This window comes from Neovison vison, chromosome 11 (assembly GCF_020171115.1).
Source record: "Neovison vison isolate M4711 chromosome 11, ASM_NN_V1, whole genome shotgun sequence".
NCBI classification, from domain to species: Eukaryota; Metazoa; Chordata; class Mammalia; order Carnivora; family Mustelidae; genus Neogale; species Neogale vison.
The window spans coordinates 123438304-123444188 of NC_058101.1; the positions used below are offsets into that span (position 1 = coordinate 123438304).

At 39.0% G+C, this 5885-nt stretch overlaps 1 pseudogene; it reads left to right on the top strand.

Moving 5' to 3' along the window:
- Window positions 1–215: 215 nt before the first annotated feature.
- LOC122890291 lies at window positions 216–1502 on the top strand (annotated as a pseudogene).
- Window positions 1503–5885: the final 4383 nt, after the last annotated feature.

Genomic DNA, 5885 nt, shown 5'->3' on the forward strand with positions numbered 1-5885 from the left:
GGATATTTATCTCACATTTGTTTTTAAAATACAGACAATTCACTTTTTCACAACAGGTGTGTCACCAGAACACAGGTGTCATGAAAACCACTGCTATACCTAAACCAAAATGGGAAAGGAAAAGACTCAAATCACTATCATCATCATTGGACATGTAGTTTAAGGCAAGTCTACCTCTACTGGTCATCTGATATAGAAATGAGGTGAGATTGACAAAACAACCATCAAAAATTTGAGAAGGAGGCTGCTGAGATGGGAAAGGGATCCAAGTATACCAAGTATACCAATTATAAACTAAAAACTGAATGTAAATATGATATCACCTCTGATATCTCCCTGTAAAAATTCAAGACCAGCAAGTATTATGTGACTATCATTGATGCGCCAAGACACAGAGACTTTATCAAAAACATGATTCTTAGGCACATTTGAGGCATATCTCAGACTGACTGTACTGTCCTGATTGCTGCTGCTGTGTTGATGAATTTGAAGCATGTATCTCTAAGAATGGGCAGACCCATGAGCATCCCCTTCTGGCTTACACACTGGGTATAAAATAACTAATTGCTGGTGTTAACAACATGGATTCCACTGAGCCACCCTACAGCCAGAAGAGATATGAGGAAATCGTAAAGGAAGTCAGCACCTACATTAAGAAAATTGGCTACAACCCAATGCAGTAGGATTTGTGCCAATTTCTGGTTGGAATGGTGACAGCATGCTGGAGCAAAATGCTAACATACCTTGGTTCAAGGAATGGAAAGTCACCTGTAAAGGTGAGAATGCCAGTGGAACCATACCACTTGAAGCTCTGGATTGCATTTTGCCACCAGCTCATCCAACTGACAAGCCCTTGTATCTGCCTCTCCAGAACATCTACAAAATTGGTGGTATTTGTACTGTCCCTGTGGGCTGAGCAGAGACTGGTGCTCTTAAACCTGCCACAGTGGTCATCTTTGCTACAATGTCACAACTGAAGTAAAGTCTCTTAATATGCACCATGAAGTGTTGAGTGAGGCTCCTCCTGGAGACAACATGGACTTCAATGTCAAGAACGTATCTGTCAAAGATGTTCATCATGGCAATGTGGCTGATGACTACAAAAATGACCCACCAATGAAAGCAGCTAGTTTCATGGCTCAGGTGATTATCCCAAACCATCCAGGCCAAATCAGCGCTCAATATGCACCTGTGCTGGATTGTTACATAGCTCACATTGCTTGCAACTTTGCTGAGCTAAAGGAGAAGAGAGAGAGCCATTCTGGGAAAAGCTGAAAGATGGTCCAAAGTTCTTCAAATCTGGTGATGCTGCCAATGTTGATATGGTTCCTGGCAAGACTGTGTGTGTTAAGAGCTTCTCTGACTATCCTCCTCCAGACTGCTTTGCTGTTGATGACATGAGACAGATGGTTGCTGTGGGTGTCATCAAAGCACTGGACAAGAAGACAGCTGGAGCTAGCAAGGTCACCAAGTCAACCCAGAAAGCTCAGAAGGCTAAATGAAGAGTAACCCCAATACCTGTCCTTCTTAATCAGTAAGGAAAGAATGGTCTTAGAACTATTTGTATCAATTGGCCATTTAAGCTTATAATAAAAGACTGGTTAATGATAACATTACATCTTAAAACCTTCAGAAGGAAAGGAAAATGTTTTGTGAACCATTTGTGTGTGTGTGTGTGTGTGTGTGCAGGTTTAAGTTATTACTTTTTTAAAATCAGTACTTTTTAATAGAAATAACTTAGCCAAAAATCTGAAAGAATCTTAAGACCATTAATAGAGAAGTTCAATGTAAATAAATAAATAAATAATACAGACAATCCTCATGTTGCACAGTTCAAACATACAGATTTCAATTACCACAATTTAGCTAAACAATACTACTGCCTCCAAAGAAAAACATAGTTTATATTTCAGTTTCCATGGCATATGGACCATGGAATAATTGCATAAGTGCAAACTGCATAAGTACAAATTTTGCTAATAGCTATTCACCCCGTGAATTACTATGTAAATAACCATTATATGGTTTTTATCCTTTCTGCTATTGATGTGATATATCACATTGATTGATTTGTGACTATTGAACCACCCCTGCATCCCAGCTATAATTCCCACTTGATCATGGCCAGTGATTTTCTTTATGTATTGTTGGATATGATTTGCTAATATTTTGCTGAGTATTTTTGCATTTATGTTCATCAGAGTTACTGGCCTGTACTTCTCTTTTTTTGTAATGTCTTTATTTCGTTTTGGTATCATGGTAATTCTGGCCTCATAGAGTGAATTTGTAAGTTTTCCTTCCTCTTCTATTTTTTGGAACAGTTTGAGAAAAGAAGGTACTAACTCTTCTTTAAATGTTTGGTAGAATTCACCCATTAAACTGTGTGGTCCTGGACTTTTGTTTGTTGGGAGTTTCTTGATTACTGATTCAATTTCATTGCAAGTAATTGGTCCATTCAAATATTCTATTTCTTCCTGTTTCAGTTTGTGAGGTTAAATGTTTCTAGGAATTTATCCATTTCTTTTAGGCTGTCCAATTCACTGGTGTATAATTTTTCATCATAGTCTCTTATAATCCTTTGTATTTCTGTGGTGTCAGTTGTTATTTCTCTTCTCTCATTTCTAATATTATTTATCTGAGTCTTCTTTTTTTCCATGAGTCTGGCTAGATATTTGGAAACTTTGTTATCTTTTCAAAGAAAGAGCTCCTGGTTTCCTGATCTATTCTATTGGGTTTTGTTTGTTTGTTTATTTCTATTTCATTTATTTCTGTTGTAATCTTTATTATTTTCTTCCTTCTACTGGCTTTGGGTTTTCTTGCTTTTCTTTTTCTAGTTCCTTTAGGTGTAAGGCTATGTTTTTTATTTGAGATTTTTTCTTGCTTCTGGAGGTAGGCCTGTGGGCTATAAACTTCCCTCTAAGAACAGCTTTTGCTGCATCCTAAATATTTTGGACCTTGTGTTTACATTTTCATTTGTTTCCATGTTTTTTTTTCATTTCCTCTTTGATTTCTTGGCTGACACATTCATTGTTTGGTAACAAGTTATTTATCTTCCATGTATTTGTGTTCTTTCCAGATTTTCTCTTATCATTGATTTCTAGTTTCATAGCCTTGTGGTCAAAAAAGATGTATGGTATGACTTTGACCTTTCTGAAGTTGTTGAGACTTATTTTGTGGCCTAATATGTTATCTCTTCTGGAGAATGTCCCATGTGCACTTGAAAAGAATGAGTGTTCTGCTGTTTTAGGGTGAACATTCTGAATGTATGTTAGATGATTCATTTGATCCAATGTGATTGGACTCATTAAAAGCCATTGTTTCCTTGTTTACTTGGACTTATATCTGTTTGGATGATATATCCATTGATGTAACCGGGGTGCTAAAGTCCCCTACTGTTATTCTATTGCTATCAGTTTGTTCCTTTATGTTTGTTATAAAATATTTTATATATTTGGATGCTCCCTTGTTGAGCACATAAAATTTACAATTATTATATCTCCCAGTAGGATTCTTCCATGTATGATTATATATTGTCTTTGTCTCTTATTACAGTCATTGTTTAAAGTCTATCTTGTCTGATACAAGTCATGCTACCCCAGGTTTCTTTTCACTTCCTTTTGCACAATAAATGCTTTTCCATCCCTTCACTTTCAATCTGCATGTGTCTTTAGGTCTGAAATGAGTCTCTTGTAGGTAGCATATAGGTGTGTCTTGCTTTTTTTATCTATTCATTCACCCTATGTCTTTTGGAGTGTTTAGTCCATTTACAGTCAAGGTAATTATTCATAGTAATCTACTTATCACCATTGTATTGCTCGTTTTATTGATGTTCTTGTATTCTTCTCTGTTCCTTTCTTCTACTGTTCTCTTTCACAGTTTGGTGGGTTTCATTAGTGATATACTTGGATTCTTTTCTCTATTTTTTGCACATCTATTACTGGTTGTTGATTTGTGGTTACCATTAGATTTGTATATAACATCTTCTGCATATAGCAGTCTATATTAAGCTGATGGCTGCCTAAGTTTGAACCCATTATTCACTCCCCATGTTTCAGGTGTATGGTGTATACTTTACATCCTTTTATTTTGGGAATCTTCTGACTGATTTTTACACAAAAAAGAATCCCAAGGAGGCTCCATGCCCAGAGCATGCAGTGTTAGCAAGGTTTATACACATCTGCTGCAGGAGGAGACCTGCAACCTCTCAGAAACCCTACCTAGGCCAGCCAGGTTGGAGGGGGCAGATCTGCAGAAGCATACAATGGCAGGCATGCTGTTAGCAAGTTAGGTAGGGAATGTTGGTGCCACATCAATTCCTGAGAATGTCCTTGTGTGTAGGCTGAGAGGTGGGAGGGGAAATGGCGCCCACCTGCTCCTTTGTTCCAGGAGAAATCTCTAACAATCCCTGCCCCTTCCAATGCATTCTCTGAGATTAGTAAACAAAGCTTTCTTTTGTATACCACAGGCATTTTTCAAACTGCTTTTTCTATGCTCTACCTCTGGGGCTATTTGCTGCGCTGTCTCTTTGAGGACAGGGGCTCAGTTTTCTCTCTCCCACCTGGCTCTCCTAGAGCCAAACCTACTGACTTTTAAAGTTCTAGGTGTTAAGCCCTGCTGATTGTAAAAACTGATGAAATTAGGCCCCTCTGGTTTTTAAAGCCAAATGTTATAGGGATTCACTTCCCATATATTCACTTCCCTGTGTGGGGGTCCCTGTGCCTGAGATGCCTGATGTGAGAGTCTGTTTCTCTCCCCTCTCTGAGCCTACAGCATCCCTCCTTCCCCCAGTCATATGGGTCCATTTAGTCCTCCACTACATCTATGCCCTCTTCAATGTGGCCTTTTCTCTATATTAACTATGGAAAGTCTGTTGTGCCCATCTTTTGGTCATTTTCTGGGTTATCTACACTGATGTGCATTTTATCTAGTTATGAAATGAGGTAAGCTTAGGACGCCCTTACACCCCCATCTTCTCTAGAAGTTCTATTTTGGTAAAATTCTTAAAGGTCATGGAACTGATGAAGTTCTAGAACCTAGGTGAGGTTCGGTGGGCTGAGGTCCGGAGCCAATGACCAAGAAAGAATTCTTGAGACATCTTTGGTGCAAAACGGTGGTTTATTAAAGCACGGGGACAGGACCCGTGGGCAGGCAGAGATGCAGCCACCCCCGGGGTTGTGAGGGATGGCAGGTTATGTACCCTGCAGTTGGGGGAAGGTGAGGGGAAGGGAGGTTTCAATGGAGTTTTCAAATGCTAAAGAGGGCCTACAAGGTGCCCTACCAGAGGCCTTGCCCTTGATCAATGTTGTCTTTAGACCAGCTATTAACATTAAGATAGCTGGGAGACTTTTTGGTGGGATGTCACAATCCTGCTATCAATCGCCTTTGTTAGTGAGATTTAGGACATTTGTAAGCCAAGGGAGACTCCTGTCTAGCAGGATTGTGAGCTCTGCAAGTTAACTATTTGCTTATTGTTCATGGCAGTCAGGGCTGCCTGAGGGATGCTACACATATGACAGAGGGGGAGCGGATGGAGAGGGGGGTGCAAGGTGCCAGCTTTTGTTTTGTCTTCAGCCAGCCCCGTGCTCCCTCATCAGAACAATGGTAATTTTTCCCATTGATTAAGATTGTTTTGCACAATTTCATTTTGCATGGTCTTTTTTAATAGTCTCACCCTACTGTACAAAGCAAGAACTACCTATATATTTTCACCAGGTATAAAATTCTAGGTTGACAGAATTTGTTTTTCTTTTCTTTCATTACTTTAAAAATGTGGTTTCACTATTTTCTAGCTTGCACTGTGTCTGAAATGAAGTATGTCATGCTTATCTTTGGTTTTGTGTACACTATACTTCTCTGGCTGCTTTTAAGATTTCTTCTTTTCACTG